Raw genomic sequence first — 25,778 nt, forward strand, 5'->3', positions numbered from 1 at the left:
TGTTTTGTTAACCGCAATACGAACATTTGGCAATCAATAACTTCTGAGTAGAATGATTTGCTTATTTATAATAGAAGTCTGGAAGGTGATACCACATTTGCATATTCTCAAAATCATGGCCTCGATCTCTGCACAAATTAACATAAGGTCTACAGAGAGAGTGAAACAAATTTTACTTGTTCAAGCTTCATGTAACATTATAGTTTATTCTGCGGTCATGTGTATATTTCAGGGACATGGGTACACCTGAAACGGTAACAGAATGCAGCACAACTGAATTGATCATCCAATCAAATACATATAATGACCTGCTTTCTGTCAACACATTTAAATTGCGAAATCTCTAAAATCACTTGCCATAATTTATGCGCAAACCAAATAGAATATATTTCGTTAAAATATATATAGCATGAAAAGAATGTTTGAGAAACAACGTTATATCGGTCTGGATATATGTCTAGACAACAATACAATACGGGGTTAGCAGTTTTCTAGTTACGCTGGATAGGGGTAGGTAAATGGTAACCTTGGCCAATCAGATATACAGAGGACAATTTCCCTTTAAACAGATAATGCCTCTCACATAGGGTGGATAGAGTCAGCTGCTATTTAAGTCAATAAGTTCTATAAACAACTTTTATGAAAAGCTTCAAGAAAGAATTCTGTTTGCAAATAGGAATCTAATATTGTGAGTATTGCAAAATGATGCGTACCGAACGCATATACTTACCAATTATTACACCTTTTTCTTTTTCAGCTACGTAAAATCCTGTTGGATTTGCCTGACGCAGAGATTCTAGATACTCTACTGAAAAGTCCCAATGTACATCAACAGTGAGGTCACTAACTTGCTGCATGTCGTCTTCCCTGACGCGTCTTATAAGAACTTTTGAACTGAAACAAACATACATTGCAGAGTTGTTGATGACCGAATGGGGAAAGTTTCAACTAGTCAAGTAGAAAAAGTAGCTGCCCGGTGTTTGGAAAATTGATAGAAGTTCGTTCAAAGTTCAGAGAGCCAAGATTCCTATCCTGCTAGAGTTTTCGAATTTTTATTTAGTGCCAGTGCGTCCAAGTCAACGGTAGTGTCTTAATTATATTCACGTTTTATCGCGATGGTTTGACAAAATACTATTTTACTTAGGAAACTGTATACCACAGATCCAGCATTTTATGAAAGTTGCGTAGTTAGGAATTACGGCGTTATATAATCCCATTGTTACTATAAATCATTGCGATACACTAAAGTTCGTTTTTATTGGGAAATAATATTTTATTCAAATCAGAGCAAGATAGTGTAATGCAAAGCATCCGATTTTTTACGCAAACAATGCAAAGTGACACAGCAAATATTTTCGGCGCGTAGTTTTGTGAAATTTACGTATGGAGACCGTGACCGTGACCGCTGACACGTATTTGAATTTCAGGCTAGAATTTGTAGGAACGTATAGTTCCGCTTTGTCGGCAAAGCACAAGTTTATATTTCTGTGCGTTCCACTATAATTTTTTTTTATTATTTAGAAATAACTATTTATATTAAAATCAGTGCTAGTTATAACGCAAGTCGTCCTATGTTTACGCCGACAAAGCTACGTGACAAAACAAATATTTACAGCCAGCTATTTTGTAAACTCTACTATTTACACGACGCTAGGAAATAAGTCTGCTGAAACCTTGCTACAATGTCCTAAATATGTACAAACGTTTAAATGTATGAACGTTTAAGTTGTCCTATTTTATTCAACAATTGATGTTTTTTAGAGTTAAACAATGAGTTTTCAATTTGTTTCAGGCGCCGCACTGAATTTTCAGGCCTTGAATATTCTTGCATAAATTTACATATAGCCCGGAGCTCTCGAAGCTCAGGGGAGCTTCCAGGAGGACAAATCAGCTCCGCGTATACCGGGCCATGAAACCGCTGTTTTGATTTTGACCACCTCCCTTCTTCTCCTTCTCTAATTGATCTATATTTTTGCTCTTTCATCTCATTGCATTCTTCTCTCTCTCTAATTGATCTATATTTTTTCTTTTTAACCTTATTGCATTCTTCTCATTTTCTAATTGATCTATATTTTTTCTCTTTAACCTCATTGCATTCTCCTCCTTCTCTAATTGATCTATATTTTTTCTCTTTAATCTCACTGCATTCTTCTCCCTCTCTAATTGATCTATATTTTGTCTCTTTAATCTCATTACATTCTTCTCCTTCTCTAATTCATCTATATTTTTGCTCTTTATTCTCATTGCATTCTTCTCCTTCTCTAATTGATCTATATTTTTGCTCTTTAATCTCATTGCATTCTTCTCCTTCTCGAATTGATCTATATTTTTTCTCTGTAATCTCATTGCATTCTTCTCCCTCTCTAATTGATCTATATTTTTTCTCTTTAACCTCATTGCATTCTTCTCCTTCTCTATCTTTCCTTGAACATCAGCCTTATTTTGAACCTGATTCACATCAGGAGATAAATCTTGCCAACTAAGTATTTGACATGGTTCTTGACTGTAATTGGCAGATTAATAGAAATTACTATTTATTTCTATCAACTGATAAAATAACATGTAAGCCTGTTCTTTTTAAACTTTTTCGATATCAAAAAGTGTTATGCTATCATCATTAAATGTATACCATTATCAGACGTTTTAATACAGGCATAGTAATGTAATGGATTAGACTGATGTACTATTACACGATATAACTAGTATGAAGTATTATCATAGTAACTGTTATTTGAAAAAGTTGTATGGTGGTAGTACTTGATTGGTCACATTTTTGTTATGAACTTCGTTGCAATGACTACACGAATATTCATGTATTGTTTCTTCACTAAAATAATCATTAAGGCAATGTGAAATATAAATTGGTTCATTATTACTAGAATATGTGATAGGAAGTTGTAAAACAGTAAATGGTTCAAGTCTAACATTCTGATATGCATAGTGTTTTGATTTATATGTGTTATTATAGATACCCATAAATATACTTTGTAAAGTATATACTGGCATATTATTACTATTTACATCATATTGTTCTAATGTATCAAATATAATCACAAGAAACTCATAGGCATCCTTTTCCACAAGAGCATTAAATAAATCTGTACTTTTAATGTATTTCTGTAACCATGCTGCACTATTGAAACTGTTGTTACCTAAATACATCTGGATTATAAATGATTCTCATTCACATAAAAAAACAAGACAGTGTTTTATTTGTTCTGCATTGATGCGTTTTTGATTTGGTAAAAATGTAGCTTGCAAATGCTGGAGTACATGTATGTATTAATACTTCTATAATAACATATTGATAATATGTAAGTCCAAGGTTTTGTAAACCAGCACAAGGGAGTCCATTTATAACATCTATCTAATCAGTTCTCCCAATATTTTTTTGATACAGGTGAAACTGATTTAGTAATTGCATTACATTTGAAGATATTTCACTTTGATTTGTTAGTCTGTTAAGTTTGTTCATTAATTGGTCCATAAAATTATCAACTTCATTGGTAACACCATCTAATTCTACATGATTACCTGACCGAGGAATTATTTCACTATTTACTTTTTGTTGTTTTGTTGTATACTGTACTGTTGAGGCTGTGACTCGCACACTGTATGTATTTACGATTTTGTTCGCGTTTCAGTCTAAAACTCTTTTTCTTAAGTCAAGGCATTCTAAATAATGATAATATTGGAATGACACTTATATAATTGTGCAAAGTTAACTTATTAGTCTGGATATTAGCAAATGCAGCTCAGTTAACAACTACTAGATATGCAATCTATAGTATAACTATCTTATGTGACTTAATAGAATATAACTGATTGTACAGTAATGTCTTTAGAACACTTATATTGCACTGACAAATACTGAATATGCTCTATAGCAACTTATAGCATAATTATTATATGTGAACTTTTGGATATAACTTATTATCCAAGTACATTAGCAACTTCACAAAACTGATTGCACTTAGTTGGTATCTCAATGAACAATGAGGACTAGTACAGAGCACAGGTGCAGTTCCTCACGACTGTGGTTTAACAAACTAAGTTAACTAAAAGAATGTGTTTGTACTGATGAAAAACAGTTGTTGGCAACTGAGCTTGAATATAAACCTTGACCAGATCTAATTACCTTACAATGACTTCTCACAAAGATCAAATGTTATCTAAAGTATTAATAGAAAGCATTTTCTAAAAATGAACTCCAGGTAGCCCTGATTATAATAAGATGGGAAAACATACTAAAGTCACACAATGAAAATGAAATGACACACATAGTAAACCTAATGCAGCTATTTGAGGAGATTACTGCTCACAGTGTAAACTGACAAATGTGTTTGAAAATAAACTTTGAACAGATAAAATTACCATACAGTGACTTCAAACAAAGGTCAAATATTAACTAGAGTAAAAACAAGGCATTTTTCTATAAAGAACTTAAGATGGCACTCGTTCCAATAAGATGAAATATATACATAATCACACAACAATGAAAACAGCCAAAGAAATTCAAAACAACTATTACATCATGGATATTCTCGTTAAATCCATATACAGATTAGGAGGATTGAATTTCAAAACATTAAAATTACTTTTCATTAACTAAAAAAGCTTTCACAACAATTACGTTTTAACTGAAAAAATAATCACCACATATCTCATTAATTATGCATGTAAAGTGCACCAATATTGAACTTGGTTATCCTTACACTTTTGTTCACAACATATATAAATTTTATACCGATCGGGTGAAAATTACTTAAGTTATCGCGCCCACAAGCGAAAACCAATCAGTAGCCATCTCTCATTAATTATGCAAGCAAAATGCTCCAACATCGAACTTGGCCATCGATGCATGTTTGTTTATAACATATATATATTTGAAACCGATCGTGTGAACATTACTTGAGTTATCACACGCACAAGTCACGCCAACAACAATGACGACACCAAAATCTTTTCCTTACTATACCTTCCCCTTCGTTTACTCTACACTACGGGCAAGGCAAACAACGAGTTGAATGTATGCAGAACGGTGACAATAAACGTCACGTAATTTATTATTGTGCTGTACGTAAACATTTTGGCGACCGACTCAGCGGAGAAACCCAGATGACGAGAAACGCTTCTACCTGTTCACTTCTGCATGTATAAACTAACATTGATATAATGCTAGACATAGGATAACTGATTCAAAATAGGTCGAGTTCATTTTTAGTTTTTTCATTAACATTAGTTATTTATCAGACACACCCAGTGAAATGTCCGCGATAATAAAGGGGCAGGGATAAATTGGTGTGTGTGATAAAAATGTGAGCAATCATAGCGCCAAAACGGAGTAAACCGACGGGACATCCGGAGTAATGTATTTATGTGAATTGCCACTGTAAACAATATTGACTTGTCCTACCGAATTTGATTTACATTGACCTGTCGGCGATAACCCAAATCCAATGGCGTCGACCTCGTTCTTCTGGCCACTGGAGAAATAATTTTGGCCAAACTTCTAGCTGATATTATTCTGTACCCTGATATAAAAAACATTGCGAATGTTCACAAATGACGCAAATCGTAGTCCTGTAAAGAAGTTGACACCTCGCGGCAACTGTAGATTGTTTCGATCACAGTCCCTCTCAATGGACAATAGAGGGACTGTGTTTCCATGTACACAATAGGCAGCGATGACCCGAAAAAAGGTCGATTGCCTTTTTATGCAGCGTTTTCTACACATTGCTCTTGCTATTCAGGTAAATAGGGAATAACGAAATAGCCGTATTCCTGGTGGAATATGTGGAATCAATACTTTAAACTGCAAACTTAAAACCGGAAATAATATGTTTTATAGCAGGGTATGCCGACGGTGAAACCGATTTAGAGTTTGTATATATTGGCGATTCATTCTCCAAATCTCGGCTGATTTCTACTGTTGGCAGAGTTCTATTTTTACGAATATAAACTTTGGTGCTCTAGCCGCAAGGAGAACTTTGGGGAGAATTGTGTGCTTGAGCACAGCCAATATTGAATACAGATATAATGACTGTGTCAAAGTTTCTATATATAATATCTACTGGCGATTATTCATTACTAGTTAGTTGGTGTGTAATCGATTTTCAAACTGTGCTTGTGGTCTCCCGAATTCAGAAGAAGTGTTAGCGTGTTTTAATAATTTGATCTAAAAATCGTCATTTTGACCACGAATTGCAACATAACAAACAAAAACAACAAAATAATGACTGTGTCAACAGTTAGAAATTTTCTCTAGGTATTATATGTGCTGGTGATTTGACCCCAAATTTCAACTTTGAAATATATGTTGTATAATGTTAATACTAGTGAATAGTTATTCCTAGTTAGAGATGCTTTATATTTATAAAAGAAATCTATATTTTGACTTGAGCATGTGACTGTGGGCTAAATACTTATTTTAAAGCGTCGTCGTCGTCACCTGCGCACGCGCGGGAATTAAGTCTCAGGCGACGATAACAACACACGCTAAAAACACAAAAGCTCATGGGTAGACGCTTGTTTGTAAACAATGACACACTATGGCCATGTAGCGCATGCGCAGGTGACGACTCCCCCGCTTTAATAGTTTCCAAAGCAACATGAACCAGTAATCATAAATGGTAATATCAATTTTATTTTGTATGAACAGATACAATTTTCAACTTGCGGATAATTTGACTGACGGATGACTACACGGTGTTTCGCTTCAATGGGATTAGCACTGTAATTCTGTCTAAATGTTCCCAATAAATTGCAGAAAACGAAGCAAAACAAACGTTTCTGGTTAAGTGAGGTCATGGTGATCGTTTTTTACTGTTTTTGAGTTTCGATATAAATTTTCAGGCGTTCACCGTCCCATACCTTCCGCGAACATCGGACAGCGCCCTCTTGGGGTATACTAAGATCTGAAAAACACTCATCTCTTCCAGTTTCACAGATACAGGTTCACTACCATGACTCGCCTTTCTGCTCAGTGCGTCTGTAATGTTCGTACTTTTACCAGGACTATATTTATTGAATCATGTACGATTTGCTGCTCATTGTGTTTCTGTCGCTCCTAGTTTTGTAGTTGTTTGTAAATAACACAATTAATAACACAAATTCACATTCTCAGTACGAGTACTGAAAGCTGAAACTTAATACATTGTACTTGAATAATTCCATATCCCTGCATATGCTAACACAACTTTCTGGTAACCAAGTTTTTGCAACAATTCTGCACCTAAACCAAGAAAATTAATATCTGTCTCAAGTATAAAACAATATAAAAATTTGGGGAGCCTAAAATGGGCGTAGACACAATTTGCAGAAATGCCACACGTCACACGAATTTAATTTGTTTTGTTCATCCAATTATTTGGTTTCTTGACAACTCCGCCAGACTGTTTGGCAAGTTGTCCAGTGGCGCAGCTATCTTAGCATATCTTGGGATAATTACACACATGTATACCCAGAGTGTCCAAGGTTTCCATGCAGTTCACAGTCTGTTACTAGTCTGGCCCACTCAGCACACACCTATTCAAGGCCCCCACTTGATACCGTATGAGCTAAATAATTCACTTTTGTGCCAAATAGATAACATTTATCAAGTTTAACTTTGAGACTCGAATTTGCAACATAACACAAGAAGTGTCTGGAAGTAAAGAAGTATCAAATCAGTAAATGCATTATCCATCAAGCGCATAAATGTGGCAGGTGCATTGCGTATTGTCCAAATGACAAGCGGTCGTACTCGTATAGACCTCCAGTACCAGTGTGAAATGCAGTCTTTTCTATATCTTATTTAGCAACAGATAGTTGGTTGAATCCATGGGCCAAGTCTAGACTACAAAAATACTGCCCAATACATATAAAGTGTCTTTCAAATAGAGGAGAGGATATGCATCTATGTGTGTTTTTATGTTTAAGGTAAGGTATTCAACACAAAATCGCAGTTTGCCACAATCTGTAAGGCATAGGACTGGATGTCTCTTGAATGATGCCTGGTTCTAATTTGTGAATGTACTCCTGGAATAAAAATTGATATATCATCAGTAGTTGTTACATTTTGCTTCGCCAGGTCGCATGATCCAATATCGTTCATATTAAATGTAGTGTGATATTTACCAATCAACCGTTTAAAATAAATTTGCTCATACTTACAATGTCACCAACTGTCACCCTAGAGACAATATGATTCAGTACTGTTAAAGCTACATTATTATCAGCAATTTCATTCACATTCAATGTACTAAGTTGGTTCTAGAAACATAGGTTATGTTGTACCAACAGAAGTGCAGGGTTGGAGGTACACGTCGTTGTCACTAAAATTGGCTATCTGTCTTGGGACTTTACCACTGTCATCTATCGACACATACGCTGCACCAATTGCAATCCCTCTGTGAGCTTTATGTCTTTCAATATTTGCTGACCCCTAAATGACACTAAAGAAACAAGCTGGAATCAACACAGGTTTCTTTTCAGCTACGATCACAGAGGTGACCTCTGGTACAGTTACATAAGTATCTTTACTTGTACATACATGTAGGATTGTATGCGTCTATCATCATGACACAAACTTCGTACTGCTTGTATGAAAAGAATCATTGGAGGGAGTAGTTTTGGTAAACTTTCACCATCACCAAATACTTTACACAATACTGCAAAAATTTTGTGGCATCTGTTTTGACATCATCCCTACCTAATATTTCATGGTGTGCCTTACCAGTTAGATGCTCGGTGTACCTTTGAGATACATCCAATCCAATCAGGGTTCTCAAACATGTAGACAGCAGATATGAATCATGTTGACTATGCTGTGATGTAATGCAGAGAACAAGACACCCATCACATGTATTGCAATCTTTATACCAGAATTCTAGAACAGAACAAAATGGCAAAAGAAAAGCCCCCAATATGTAGGGGTAATAATAATCGAACCACTCTAGACGTTAAATTTGCATGAAACAACCTCATATGACACAAGAATCAAATAGATTCAGATGAATTGTCTGGAAGACGGCACAAAAAAATACATAAAATGGCTGCAGAGATGAAGAGCGCCCTCAAACTGTTATATCTATAAAACCTAATTTGTGCGCCCTCATATCTCATCCCAATAGGGACTTTTCTACTAGAACTTGTTCGCTATAACGAATCTCGTTTGCGCCCTCTGTAACTCAATGAATTGTCTCATTAAAAACATTTGTTCTATATTCTTCAATAATCAGCCTCTAATTCCTTATCCTGTCTCCATACAGTAGTTTGACTATAACAACCAAAGTTTTAACAATAATGTATGTATTCTCTTACACAAATTGTGACGACTGCCGCCCTTTAAATTTAAAAACTGTTTTATACTTTCTGACCTTGTTAAGATTATAGCATAACCATGAGCCAATAAATTGGGTCATAGATGGGAGGGGTCACAGTCCCCGTTATTTAATTATAAAATAAACATGTCAAAATAATACATGGAACATCTGCAAACAATTGAATGGGTACAACTCATCATAAAGTAATTTCCTGAAAACTGTTATTGTCCAAAATCTCAGAGTACACAAGTGTAACCAAACTATGTATCATACATGCTCAAGAAACTGCATTCATAAATCTGAGTAAACCTTGATTTACCTTTAATAACAACTTTACCTCTTTGTTAATTCAGGTCTTTGTATAAAAGCAGGACCTGAGTTTGTTTCAGTATCACCACTATAATTCCCATCAATATGTAGCCCTGACACCCCTCTACAGCTTCCACTGAGATTTGTAATGGTATGACCCATCACTGAAAACCCTAGCATTACAATCTAAGCTAATTATTTATTCTGAAAATGCTCAGTTGTTCTCTCAGTGGTGTTGGGAGAGGTAGTTTTGGATGAAAATGACCCACTTAGGATTTTCAGATCTGGAAAAAAAATTATGTGCATATTCGGCAGAGACTTGTTCATCAACCTGCCAAGTTTCATCAATATATGCTGCAGAATTTCTGAGAAAATGTTAGAGACGTCACAGACAGAAATAAGAATTAATAGTACGCCTTTCAGGCTGCACCTGAAACAGGGACTAATAAACAACTGCGTAAACACTACTTCAAATACCATATAAGTATAACAATTCCAGACTGTCCTTGCCTGTGGTAGTCCATTTGCATTCCTATTAGTAATTCCCAACATCAAATGAATAGTGTATAAGTGCAAATCTCTAATGTAACAATCTGTGTTTTTTCTACATTTTGTAAAAGCAAACAAATAGGGTGGGGTTCAATGAGCTTCACTAAAACTAATTTTGCGTTTGCTTGATCATATTGATAAGCCAGCTGCTTTTATTTGACTGAATACTTCGGCTAAATGAGCCAGGTGTTCAGGGCACTGAACATATGGAGTTGCGATAACTTATTGCACGAGTATCTTGACTTAAATGTACTTTCCACTATCCCTTTGTAAACACTTGAATATGACGTGCATTACCCAACAGCCAATTACCTCATCTGTACGCATCTTCAAAAATACATCAAACTCTAATATCACAGGGGTGTAAAACGATATATATCGAGGTAGGTGAAAGAAGCTACTTGACGGTTGAAATAGCTCCGCTGTCCTACAAGAACATTGTCGTAGCCAAGTCGAGCAACGTACATCCATAAGACTAAATGCAGTTAATGCACACAACATGTTTGGTTCTGGCTGTTGAGAACATGTCAATTTAATTTCATCAAACACATTGTTCATAAAAATAATGTACACCTCAAATGTCAAAGCAATCTGATTACAACAATCTTTGCCAAAAATGGAGAATTTATGATATCGGCACAAAATGAACAAACCTGAAATCTGTCAACGCAAGGTACCTACATACTAAGTATCAAAGCAATTTGGCTGGTAGTTTTCAAGAAGGATTCCCATTTTTCTACCAAAAATGACAAATATATTCACCAAAAAATTGAAGAGAATTGAAGATATCGTCATGAAATTTGATAAAGGTCCACCCCAAGCAATTAAGCTGATAGTTTACCTTTTTCTAAGCGAAATTCAGAATGCACATATGTATTACTTGACCAGCCAAGTGCACAGAAGTTTCTTAAACTTGGACAAGTTATTTGCTGTTAGCAATGCACATTTCAATTAACGAATTGAGAATATTATCACAAAATAAACAAATCTGAGAGAGGTCCACCTGTAGTACCTTTATGTATAATATCAAAGCAATTGGACTTGGTTTTCAACAAAGTCAACAAGTCAAACATATCACTTTTTAAAAATTAGGGAACTGAAGGCATCACGAAATGAGCAAATCTGAGAGGTCCATCAAAGCAATCAAAGCAATCAGCCTTGCAGTTTTCAACAAGAAGTCAAAAATATAACTTTTTATTAAAAATATTCAGCAAAATTAGAGAATTAAAGATATTATGAAATAAAAGGTCTAAGTGAAGTCAATGCAATCAGGCTTGTAGTTTTCAAGAAGTCGAAAAAGTAAAAAGTTCACATGGATGATGGACAATCACTCATATAAGCTCCGCTCGACAAATAGACAATAGCTAAAAAAGATTTGTTGTTGAAATATGAAACTCAGTTTAATGTATTTTGACCAGTTTTCAATTAAAAAAGGGCAACCAAAGGAGAGTTCAATACTGAGGGAGACATTTTGGTTACCCCAACAGTGTATTGATTCTTTTAAAGCGGGGAATCGTCACCTCCACTTGCGTCAGATGGCCATTTTACAAACAAGCCCATGCGCCTTTGCGTTTTTAGCGCGTGTTGTTATTGTCGTTTGGTACTCAATTCCTGTGCGTTTCTTATGACATGATCCAGACGTCACGTGACATTTTTATTGACTGGGAGTATATTTTTTTTGCAAAATGGTTGCATTCTTTGCATTTTCGTTTACTATGTCGATATATGTGGGCTGTATGCGACAAGATTGACAGTGCGTGTAACAAATGTGTTTTGTTAACCGCATGACGATTCTATGCATTTCACGTAGATATCATACATATCATTTGACATAAATACAACTGGTTTATGATTGGTCATGTTCAAAATGTTCATCAAAGCCTTATTGAATTGATCATTTTAGCATTAGTCAATCGTGGTTGATTTTTTGAGGGGAAAAAAATTAAATAATGTGTTTAACATTCAATTTCAGCAGTGGATTCCATAGACTACAATGAATACACATTTCATCGTTAAAACCCCACTAAAAATATTGTCAATTTGAAATAATACTATCAAAAAGCGCCCTCTGTTTTCATCATATGTCACTGAGGAAATGAAATTGAGAGATATAACTTTGCTTTGAAATAATGGTAAAATGCTCTAAAACAGAAAAATCGTGCTATTTTCATCCCATTTTGTACATCGATTTTCTCCAAACCGAGTACGGTTACCTCATATATTTAATCATTTTCATATTCCTTGTAACATGTTATATTGAATGTGTAAAAATAATGAAAATGACAATGTTTTAACTTTTGAGTAGCATTCTACATTAATCGAGGTACTCTTCTTTCTCCCCCTGCTGTCTCCGCGTGAGGAACATTCTAATATTTGTGTACTTTGAATGCGTCTAATTAAAAAATAAAATTCCAATATATCGCGGCCCTTTCCATGACGTACATATTGTCATTAACGTTAAAGCGGGAGGGACGTCACCTGTGCACGTGCGAGAATTGAGTTAAAAGCGATGATAACAACACACGCTAAGAAAGCAAAGGCTCATGGGTAGACGCTAGTCTATAAACAATGACACGCTATGGCCACCTGACGCATGCGTAGCTGAAGACTCTCTCGCTTTAGAGTTTTGAAACAAGAGAGAGACTTTTCCTGCAAGTGGGCAACTGATCGAAAATCCTCTATACCAAGAAAACATGTCCATATTGAATGAATGAATAAATGAATGAAGTTTATTTCACTATGAAACATATATACAGATAATAATATACAAATGAATGTGATATATAAACAAATGAGTAAATACAGTTATGTAAATAAGTGTAGAATTTGAATTTAAAATATATATATTTTGTATATATTTATATAAATTGCTTGACGATCACGGAAACAGTTGCCTAAAACTAGTCTAGTCCACGACCCTTTAAAAAGAATGAACAAAATAAACAGTAAATAATAATATGAATAAGTTATATACAAGTACATTATTATGTATATGATTAAAGACTCAAAGTCTCAACTTAACAAAAGAGACGAAAGAAAATAAACTGATTGAATCATTTTTTGTCAATTACTTGGGGAAAAAAACTTAATCACACAAAGTCAAAACAGTAACAATAAACTTACAAAAGAAAAATACACATACAAACATATTAAATAAAATTATAGTACACATTTCGTCATCTCACTGACATAAGGAGAGCAATTTTTAATTTGGATTTAATCCATTGCTAGACGTGTTGCATAATTGTGGGGTATTGGGTCCAGATAATGATTTATTGTATGTGCAAATCGACTATTAGATCAAAAACAAATAGACATGTTTGAAGCTTACATAACTTGTAAACATACAATATTCCAAGTTTTTTAAGGGGGCAGTGTGAGCATAAATGTCGAAAATGTGATGAGACGTACGACCTTTTTCTGGAGGCGCAAGAGTATGTGTTTCCCCAAATCTCTGAACAGTAAGAAATGTGGGAAAGTATTAAGGAATTATACTTGAAGAAGAAGAATTGATCTTGGAACATAATGCCGAATCTGTGAGATAATACCCACTTTCCTGGAGATGACTACAAATTTGATGTGAACAAATAAAGATTACGAGTATGCTAGTCAATTATTTGCTACCATAAAGAGTTTAAATAAACGTTTGCTCACAATGGTAGATACATGGGCCTACTTAAGTTGGCATACACGATAATATAATCAATCAAATTCTGATATACTAAATATACAATAAATACTCAGACTTTGGACTTGGAACATCGTTGATTCACAGACAATTGATGCACTCTATCTAGACTACATTCGTCTGATAGAATAACAGAATAAATAGTCTACCAAATGAAACAATTCCTTTGTCATTTAATATAAAATACACCGAAATATCATATCATTTTAACAATTTCAATATTTTTACCTGGATAGAAACACCATACTTCACATGCAGACATCAGTATTGTTATTACTTTTCAATCAAAAAGTCTTGAAGGCTATGCTAAGGTATCACTTTCAAAACGGTGAGATGTAATGTTGTTTGAATAATATCAAAATTGAACTCCAATTTCTAGTACAAAAACTGATACAATTTCAATTATCTATTGTATGAGTTGGAAGTATTGTTGTGTTTACTTAAGTATGGGAAGGGAAGTATTTTCAAATAATTATTGATGCAGGCCTAAGTTAAATAAAATTGAAGGCTGCTTATCCTCGTGTATGGTACACTACTTTGAGAAATGTCAAACCCTGGTTGGGATAATGACGGAGATAAAGAGATTCCTGCTAAAACTAGATTTGTATATATTAAATGGGGACAGCCTCCGGGGGACCAACTGTGAAAACCTGTGTCAGTGAAAATGACATAGTTTTCAAGGTATACTGTCTTCTGAGGGTCACGAGATTTTCTTGTAAACCATATGTAGCGGCTAGCTCCAATGCCTTGGGGTTGTTACAAACAAAATGTCCTCGAAGGCTCGACTTATCCGGAATAGAGCAATACAATGCCTGAAACAACGCGTTGACAATGTCCCCATCGTCCCCATACAGGGGCATTATAGAAAACTCACCGGGTACCATTTTATAGACAACCCCATAACCCACGATTTCACGGGAACTACGTCTGAGTGCAATCAAAACATTTACAGATCTATTGCACCAAACATTTAAAAAATCCGGTCTTAGAAACCGAGTTATTTTGCAGTCGTACTGCAATACATTATTGAATGAAACTTCTCGAAATGGAACAATATCAATATTTACATTATTTTTCAGGGAAAATATTGAATGGTCGACTTTCCCACGTAAACACGTTGTCTCAAAGCTGAGATCTAAATGTCTGAAACCTACTTTCGAATACACTTCACTTCGATGTTGATCCTGTGACGTTAATCCAACGTTACGGTCCCCTGCATGCTCGAGTATCGTCCTCAACATCTTTTTCTGTATCCCCTGCCTTCTATACTCAGGTTTAGTTATAGATAGCCCGAAAAAAGCAAAATCACTGGAGTGGATAAGACTATATCCAGCACCTAAAAAGTTCAAAAAAGAGTCATTGTTTGGTTGACGGCAATAAGACAATCAATAACTTCTGAGTAGAATGAGCTGCTCATTTAATATAGACGTCTGGAAGGTGATACCACATTTGCATATTCTCAAAATCATACACACATTAACACAACGTCTACAGAGGGGGTGAAGTAATTAATTCTTTTTTAAGGTTCATGTAAATAAATGTCTCTTTTAGTTTTAACATTATAGTTTATTCTGCGGTCATGTGTATATTTCGGGGACATGGGTGCACCTGAAACGGTAACAGAATGATGAACAACTGAATTGATCTTCCAATCAAATACATATAATGCTTTCTGTCAACACATTTAAATTACGAAATCTAACTTGCCATAATTTATGCACAAACCAAATAGAATATATGATATATGTTGTTAAATTATATATTGCATGACGAGAATGTTTGAGAAACAAAACGTTATATCGGTCTGGATATATGACTAGTCAACAATACATTACGGGGTTAGCAGTTTTCTAGTCACGCTCGATAGGGGTAGGTAAATGGTAACCTTGGCCAATCAGATATACAAAGGACAATTTCCCTTTAAACAGATAATGTCTCACACATGGGGGTGGATAGAGTCAGCTGCTATTTAAGTCAATAAGTTCTATAAAACAACTTTCATGAAAAACTTCACACTCGATTTACAATGGTCAACTTTTAATCATTCTGTTTCAAGAAAAAAATCTGTTTGCAAATAGGAATCTAATATTGTGAGTTTTGCAAAATGATGCGTACCGAACTTTTCGAATCACGATATGATAAGTTATATACTTACCAATTATTACACCTTTTTCTTTTTCAGCTACGTAAAATCCTGTTGGATTTGCCAGACGCAAGGATTCTAGATACTCTACTGAAAAGTCCCAATGTTCATCAATGGTTAGATCACTAACTTGCTGCATGTCTTCTTGCCTGGCGCATCTTATAAGAACATGTGAACTGAACAAAGTGACACAATTGAGTTTCTGGTGTAATATATTGAGATCGTATTATATATGAGTGTTGGTGTGTGTTCACGAATATGATGAATTATAGCTGAGATGTACGTATTTAGGCTGATACCCGATCAGAATATATAAAAAAAAACGAGTTGATTGTTGGTGTATGGAATAAAAAGTGATCAAGTTGTAAAACGTCTTATGTTATAAGCAACTATAATTAATTACGCCGTATACCCACAACTTGTAACTTTGAGCACTATAGTCACGCTTTACCTATATTTAGTGACATGTTCACTCTAAAGCAACTTTGACTGATTAATTAGTTGTACGTTGACCTTTTGGCGTTATTCACTATATACTTGGAGACATTCGTATTATGACAAAATGCAAGTTGAATAATCATTGCGCTGTATGAAAGTATATGCTAGTGGGTATTTTGTTTAGGGGGTGTTTTGTTAGCGTTTTCGTACAGTCCTTCACTATCAGTTACTGCCATTCAGTATTATTACCATGCCATCTTCCTATCCATTGATTAATTCCGATTACTCAAGTACTAGTGGTGGTTCAGGGGGATCTGCAACATAGAAATGCTATATTTTAGTATTTGGTCTATCTACCAAAGAAACAAACAAAAAATCATCGTTCTTTGTGATAATGACACGCTACCATAGCAGGTAATTATTATGCCGCGCTTGTGTTGAAGTCAAATATTTTCAATGCCAACCCATGGAAGATAATATTACCTTCCATGGACAACCTGGCAACTTTTCAAAGGTTCTAATTTTCACTCTGTACATGAACGATTTCAAGCCAGCTGCTTGGCGCACTGAGACACAGTTTAAATACACATTTTTATAGATTATCACCACCGAATACTTTATATGTATCTACTACAATTAGATAATCATTTATCGGGCATCACATAATCAGGATAGACGGGACTATTTATTGTTGTTTCCTATAAATGATTTTTTGAAAGTGTGATGAACAATCTTGGAACTTAAAATAGTTATTGAATAACGAATTTCCGTTTTATATATTTTGATCGATTTTGAATTAAATATAGCGATAATATGCAGAAACCACAAAGTCATTTTCTCGCGGAACAAAGATTAGGCATCCATCATTTGATTTGTTCTGTGTAATTCATTTAATAGAACCTTTCACTCTGCAAAATATCTAAGTGTTAGTGCTCTTAAATTGTTCGCATTTTTACTAGTTGTTAGCCGTGTCCAACCCTTGACAGATCACAAACTTGAAACACAACTAGTACCCTAGTACCTTCCCCTCCCTGGGTGAACTTTAAACGTACTCGTGAGTGCAGAGCGTACTCTGATATTAAAATTCGTACGTTACTGTAATTGTGGTGTGAGGTTTACTAAGATGGCGACGCTGAATGACATTTATAAACTGTACAAACAAGAGACATAAATTCCAGCGACAGCAGAGAGAAACGACATTACTTACTCGTCCCAAATACCAGTGATATACGCATAAATAAACTGGCCAGGAAAATAACAATCCCACAAACTAAGAACAAAGTATATGAACTGAAAACCCAAGACTAATGTGTGCGTGTGTGAAGGCATGTTCGTTACCTGACGTGTCCAAACGTGCGTCGAAATGTGTCAGTCCGCGTTGTCGCCCGGTGAATTTTAGGTAGCCACGAGTTGAAGTGTTGAACTCCACAGCAGAACAAAACTTTCGTCCTAGTTCGACTCCACAACCTTTGATGTTAAACGGCTATAGTAGTTCGTTGGCCTGCTCGCAAAATAACAGTGTCATGCAAGCGTAGACTCTCTTTTTGTGGACAGAATCTAAAGCAGCAATGGTCCGGAACCACACTGTCAAAGTATTGAATGCCATGTCGTCAAACAGTCTATTGTGTCAACCATCAATTGGCCCATTCGTCACACAGATTCTCTTTTTGTTCAAGGCGACATCACATATCACGACCTATTGTTGTTCTAGTGGGATTAAATGCGCTTACCTTCTGGCCTTAAAACCTACTTCTAATAGTGGGCTGATATCAGTTTATACAATGATACCAAATGTATGAATACATAATTATATTTCATTAATACAACGCATAAGACACAGTCCGAAAACGGGGACTTCTGTAGGTATGTGCTCCCGTTTGCCCTATATCTTAGACATGCCTCGACTGATTGCATTCAAACATCATACATAATGTTATACATATGCACATCAATTTTTGTCACAATCGGATTCATGATGGCTGAATGACGGCCATTTTTGAGCTGCAAAATCATAAAAATTCCATGATGGATTTTGTCCAAACTGGGTGCATACGTTGGACATTATGGGACCATGATGCACGTCATTTTGTTTTTCAGATCGGATTTAAAATGCGCAACATATCACGACCTACGCATACTACATTATTACTATTATTAATATACAATTGCGTCTATTTTCAACAGTACAATCCAGACGTATCGTGACACACTTGTGGCTTTGAATATAATGTATTGTTCATGAGTTGGCATTGCTGAGTTTATGAGTTGGCCATGTTGGCACAATATATATATGTTGATAAGTGTTTCCAAATTGAGATACCGTTGTACGAATAACGTGAAGCAAATAATCTGCAATCAAAACAAACAACAACTTACAGCGGCCAACACCAATACACCCAGTACCGAGATCAACAGATTATGCAATTGCCGTAAGAAATCTGAATGCCCCTTAGACGGAAAATGTTTACAATCGGCCTTGGTTTACCAAGCTAATATTAGACGGCAAGACAACAACAAGTGTGAAACATATGTGGGACTAACAGGAAATGAATTTAAAACCCGGTACATAAACCACACTGCATCGCTACGCAACCAATCATTGAGAAACGCAACAGAGCTCAGTAAATACGCTTGGTCATTAAAAGACAATAACAGCGATTACGACATCAAATGGGGAGTGTTATCGCGTGCTGCACCATACAATAATTCAAGCAAACGTTGCAACTTATGTATCAGAGAGAAATATATTATATTTTTCCAACCACATTACTGTAGTTTAAATAAAAGAAATGAGCTTTTTTCTTCCTGTAGACACAGAGCCTAATCGTTGCTATGCAACAACTAGTTTTAATATCGTAAACACACTCCATTGTTATGCAAATCTGTAGCGCTTATAACGTAGTCTGTTTCGGTGGTTTATTTAATAAAGTCTTAACTCCTGATGAGTGAGGTATATATATATATCGACAGCTTTTTATTGGATCTGTAACTTGGACACTTGTTACACGATAACATCAGTGGTAAATACATACTTGATTGATATATATTGTGTCAAGATGAAATTAATTATCGGATTAAACCACTTCACGGATGGGGTTTTTAACGGATAAGAAGCGAGTATCCCCACAAAGTTATTCTATGCATGTGGCATAAACACGATTGATTTATGATTGGTCATGCTGAAAATGTCCATCGCTGCCATACAAAGACAACTCGAGATTGTGCAACCCAATTGTGTATACCCGGTTGGTTAGAGGTAGGGGTCACGAAATTACGCACTGTGGACACCACAGCTAGGTCGGTGACGATCACGACACAAGTGAGAGAAACGACATTCCCTATACACGTCCCATATACCGATGATATAAACTTGTGAATTATTACATGAATAAACTGGCCAGGGAAATAACAATTCTTGTTATAACGTGTTTGTGGGAATGTTCGGTACCTGACATTTCCCGACATCCGTCGAGTTGTGCCAGTCTCTTTCGTTGCCCGGCGAATTTTAGGTAACCAGTGACTGGAGTTCACGAATTGAAGCATCAAACTACTTTCCCGGCCACAGAACCAAACTTTCTTCCTAGTTTGACTTCAGACTTTGATGTTAAACGTCGGGTTCGACCATGGTAGTACGTGGATCTGCCCGCCAGATTTCATGCAAAGCGTAGACCCATTTTGTTGGACAAGATCTAGACCCCATAACCACGCTGTCTCAGTATTGAATACCATGACGTCACAGTCTATTGAGTCAATCATCAATTGGTTCACGGCACTTGTTCATTTATCGGTTACCACACAAATATTCAAGTTTTGTATAGGGGCGCCGTCTGGGTTACATGTCACGACCCACTGTTTGTTCTTGTAGGTCAAATGCGTCTACCTACAGGGCTATAAAACCTACCTCTGAGTAATTTATACAATGAAAATAAATGAATTACTACCTAAATACATTCATTGTATACAATGCATAATAGATTATAATTAATACATACACACACACACACACACAATTGCATCTCTTTTGAACAATAATAATTCGTTTCTTATGATGTGATACAGACGTCTCGTGACATTTGTATTACCTGGTAGTATATATGTTTGCAAAATGGTTGCATTCTTTGCATTTTCGTTTACTGCGTCGATATATGTGGGCCGTGTGCGACAAGATTAACGATGCGTGTAAAAAATGTCTTTTGTTTACTGCATGACGATTCTATGCATTTCACGTAGATTGTACATGTCATGTGGCATAAATACGACTGGTTTATGATAGGTCAAGTTCAAAATGCTCGACAAAGCCTGACTGAATTGATCATCTTAACATTAGTCAATCGTGAGTGTTTTTTTTTTATTTCAGTGTCTGTTTTCAGTGGATTCCATAGACCATAATGAATACACATTTCATCGTTAAAACACACTAAAAATATTGTCAACTGTGCTAGTCTTGTATATGCTACTATAAAGCTAGGGTTTAAACAAACGTTTTGCTCTCAATAGTAGATACAAGGGCCTACTTAAATTGGCATACACGATAATATAATCAATCAATCAAATTCTGATTTACTATATGTAAAATAAATGCTCAGATTTAGCAATTGGAATCAGAGACAATTGATGCACTCTATCTAGACTACACTGATGGAATAACAGAATAAATACCAAATGAAACAATTCTTTTGCCATTTAATATAAAATACACCAACATATCATATCATTTTTACAATTTCAATATTTTTACCTGGATATAAACACCATCTTGTTATTGTATTGTTATTATTTTCTCATCAAAAAAACCTTGAAGACTATGTTTAAGATATTACTTTCAAACTTACACAAAACGGTGAGATGTAATGTTGGTTGAATAATATCAAATTGTCTAGTACAAAAACTGAAACGACTTCAACTGGGAAATTTGAATTATCTATTGTATGTGTTGGCAGTTTTCATGTGCTCACTTAAGTGTGGGAAGGAATGTAGTTTCAAATAATTATTGATGCAGGCCTAGGCTGAATGAAATTGAAGGTTGATTATCCTTGTGTATGGACACTATTTTGAGAAATGTCAAACCCTGGTTGGGAAAATGACGGAGATAAAGAGATTCCTTCTAATACTGGATTTGTATATATTAAACGGGGACAGCCTCCGGGGGACCAACTGTGAATACCCGTGTTAGTGGAAATGACATCGTTTGCAAGGTATACTGTCTTCTCAGAGTCAAGAGATTTTCTTGTAAACCATATGAAGTGGCCAGCTCCAATGCTTTGTAGTTGTTACAAACAAAATATCCTCGAAGGTTGGACTTGCCCGGAATAGAGCTATATAAGGCCCGGAACAAGGCGTTGGCGATGTCAGCATCGTCCCCGTACAGGGGCATTATGAAAAACTCACCGGGTACCATTTTACAGACAACCCCATAACCCACGATTTCACGGGAACCGCGTCTGAGTGCAATCAAAACATTTAAAGATCTATTGCACCAAACATTTAAAAAATCCGGTCTTGGAAACCGAGTTATTTTGCAGTCGTATTGCAATAAATTATTGAATGAAACTTCTCGAAATGGCACAATATCAATAGTTACATTGTTATCCAGGGATACTATTGAATGGTCGCCTTTCCCACGTAACAACATTGTCTCAAAATTGAGATCTAAATGTCTGAAACCAGCCTTGGAATACACTTCACTTCGATGTTGACCCTGTGACGTCAATCCAACATTACGGTCTCCTGCATGCTCGAGTATCGTCTCCAACATCTTTTTTCTGTATTCCCTGCCTTCTATGCCCAGATTTAGTTATAGATAGCCCGAAAAAAGCAAAATCATTGGAGTGGATGATACTATATCCACTACCTGTAAAGTTGAAACATTGAGTCATTGTTTTGTTAACGGCAATAAGAACATTTGGAAATCAGAATGATTTGATCAGAATGAGTAGAATGATTTTCTCATTTATTATATAGTCTGGAAGGTGATACCACATTTGCATATTCTTGAAATCATGGCCTCGGTCTCTATACAAATTAACATAAAGTCTACAGAGGGAGTGAAATAATTAATCCTTTTTTAAGGTTCATGTTAATAGATTTACCTATCAATGTCTCTTTTAGTTTTAACATTATAGTTTATTTTGCGGTCATGTGTATATTTCGGGGACATGGGTACACCTGAGACGGTAACAGAATACAGCACCACTGAATTGATCTTCCAATTAAATACATATAATGACCTGCTTTCTGTCAACGCATTCAAATTACGAAATCTAACTTGTCACAATTTATGCGCAAGCCAAATAGAATATATGATATATGTCGTTAAAATATACATTGCATGAAGAGAATGTTTGAGAAACATACCGTTATATCGGTATGGATATATGTCTAGTCAACAATACAATACGCGGTTATCAGTTTTCTTCCTGGATAGGGGTAGGTAAATGGTAATTTTAGCTAATCAGATATACAGAGAACAATCTCCCTTTAAACAGATAATGGTCCACACATGTTAGTGGATAAAGTCAGCTGCTATTTAAGTCACAAGTTCTATAAAAACAACTTTAATGAAAAGCTTTACCCTCAATTTACAATGGTCAACTATAAATCTGTTTCAAGAAAGAATTCTGTTTGCAAATAGGAATATAATATTGTATTACAAACTGATGCGTACCGAACTTTCTTAATCACGATATGATAAGTTTTAAACTTACCAATTATTACACCTTTTTCTTTTTCAGCTACGTAAAATCCTGTTGGATTTGCCTGACGCAGAGATTCTAGATACTCTACTGAAAAGTCCCAATGTTCATTAACAGTTAGATCACTAACTTGCTGCATGTCTTCTTGCCTGACGCATCTTATAAGAACCTGTGAACTGAACAAAGTGACACAATTGAGTTTCTGGTGTAATATATTGAGATCGTATTATATATGAGTGTTGGTGTGTGTTCACGAATATGATGAATTATAGTTGAGATGTATGTATTTAGGCTGATACCCGATCAGAATATAAAAAAACGAGTTGATTGTTGGTGTATGAAACAAAAAGTCATCAGGTTGTAAAACGCTTTATGTTTCATGTATAAGCAAATATAAGTAATTACGCCGTACACTTCCAACTCGTAACTTTGAGCGCTACAGGCAGACACGATTTACCTATATTTTATGTTCACTCTGAAACAACCTTTTGGCGTTATTTACTGTATACTTGACACTCGTATTATGTCAAAATGCAAGTTGAATAATCATTGCGCTGTATGAAAGTATATGCTTCGCTTAGTGGGTATTTTGTTTAGGGGGGGTGTTTTCTCTGGATACCGATTTCTACGGGACTTTGCACCATGTATTAGCTGTTAACAATTGTTAGCGTTTTCGTACAGTCCTTCACTATCTGTTACTGCTATTCAGTATTCTTACCATGCCATCTTTCTATCCATTGATTACTTCCGATTACTCAAGTACTAGTGGTGGTTCAGGAGATCTGCAACGTGGCAATGTTATATCTCAGTATTTGTTCTATCTACCAAAGAAACAAAAAAGATCATCTTTCTTTGTGATAATGATGCGCTGACATAGCTGGTAGTTATTATTCATTGACACGGCAGAGTGCCGCACTTGTGTTGACACAAGTGAAATCCAGAATCAATTATTTCCAATACCAACCCATGATAGATTATATTACCTTCCATGGACAACCTGGCAACTTTTCAAATGTTCTCATTTTCACTCTGTACTTGAATAATTTGTAGCCAGCTGCTTGGCGCACTGAGATGCAGTATAAATACACATATTTAATGACTACCCGCACCAAACACTTTATATGTATCGTACTAATATTAATCAATCTTTTATCGAGCGTCACAGAATCAGGATAGACGGGACAATCTTGAAATATGGCTAACTTATTGTTTCCTTCGATTTGAAAGTGTTTTGAATAACGAATCTTCGTTCTATATATTTTGGCCGATTTTGAATTAAATATAGCCCCGTAATAGGAACAATATGCAGAAACCACAAAGTCATTTTCTCACGGAACAAATATGAGACATTCATCATCTGATTTGTTCTGTGTAATTCATTTAATAGAACATTTCGCTCTGCAAAATATCTAAGTGTTAGTGCTCTTAAATTGTTCGCATTTTTACTAGTTGTTAGCCGTGTCCAACACTTGACAGATCACAAACTGAAAACACCAATTAATAGCGCAAAGCGGAATTATAATTATGTAAATGTGCCTCGTACAGCCCCTCCCTGGATGAATTTAATACGTACTCGTTAGTGTATAGCGTACTCTGATATTACATTTCGTATGTTACTGTAATTGTGACGTGAGGTTTAATAAAGCAAAACTGACACTTGCACGACTTTAGACCACAAATGTGTCGTGGCAAGTCGTGCAATTTTTTGAGACGAACTGGGAGGCTACCGCACTGTTCACGACAAGTTCATGCATAGTTCACAACGAGATCACATTAAATAGTTCACGGAAAGTCACCGAGTCCCTTTTTTATATGGCATGCTCAAGTCGGCACACCGTCTGAATTGTGCAAACTCGTCATGCCAATGCGGGAAGAGCGTAAACTACTAGTATACGTTAATTCGTCGTGCCAGTTCGTGTCAATGTGGACATTGTTGGGCACGCATTCACTATTTGTGAACTCGTCGTTAACAGTGCTGGATCCTCCAAGTTCGTGCCCCAAAATAGCACGACTTTCCACGACTAAATCGTGGTCAAAAGGCATGCAAGTGTCAGTCTTGCTTTACGCACACTTCACGCCAGTTTACGACTAGTTTGGGCAAGTGTCGGTCTTGCCTAAGATGGGGACGCTGAATGACATCGATAAACTGTACAAACAAGAGACACACAAATAGACAAATACTACAGCAAGGTCAGTAACGATCCTGCGTCAGCAGAGAGAAACGACATTACCCACTCGTCCAATATAACAGTGAAATACACTTAAATAAAATGTTCACAAGCAAAGTATATGAACTGAAAGCTCAAGACTAAATTGTGTGTGTGTGTGTAAAAGCATGTTCGCTACCTGACGTTTCCAGACGTGCGTCGAAATGTGTCAGTCCGCGTTGTCGCCCGGCGAATATTAGATAGTCACGAATTGAAACGTTGAACTCTACCCTCGCAACTGCAGAACAAAGCTTTCTTCCAAGTTCGACTTTAAACTCTACAGACTTTGATGATAAACGCCGGGTTCAGCTATTGTAATTCGTTGACCTGCTCGCAAAATAACAGTGTCATGCAGAGCATTGACTCCCTTTTGGTGGACACGATGTGCAGCAGCAATGGCCCGGAACCACACTGTCTAAGTATTGGATACCATGTCGTCAAATAGTC

At 35.8% G+C, this 25,778-nt stretch overlaps 1 long non-coding RNA gene across 1 annotated transcript; it reads right to left on the reverse strand.

The window, feature by feature from the left end:
* Positions 1-16,030: 16,030 nt before the first annotated feature.
* Positions 16,031-17,951, reverse strand: LOC146750388 (uncharacterized). Its single transcript, XR_014930061.1, has 3 exons — positions 17,771-17,951; positions 16,682-16,746; positions 16,031-16,170 (listed from the first exon to the last, which is right to left on the reverse strand). It is a non-coding gene; the product is annotated as an uncharacterized LOC146750388 (long non-coding RNA).
* Between the last annotated feature and the right edge of the window lie 7,827 nt (positions 17,952-25,778).

This window comes from Saccoglossus kowalevskii, chromosome 1 (genome assembly GCF_978046115.1).
Source record: "Saccoglossus kowalevskii chromosome 1, keSacKowa6.1, whole genome shotgun sequence".
NCBI lineage: Eukaryota > Metazoa > Hemichordata > Enteropneusta > Harrimaniidae > Saccoglossus > Saccoglossus kowalevskii.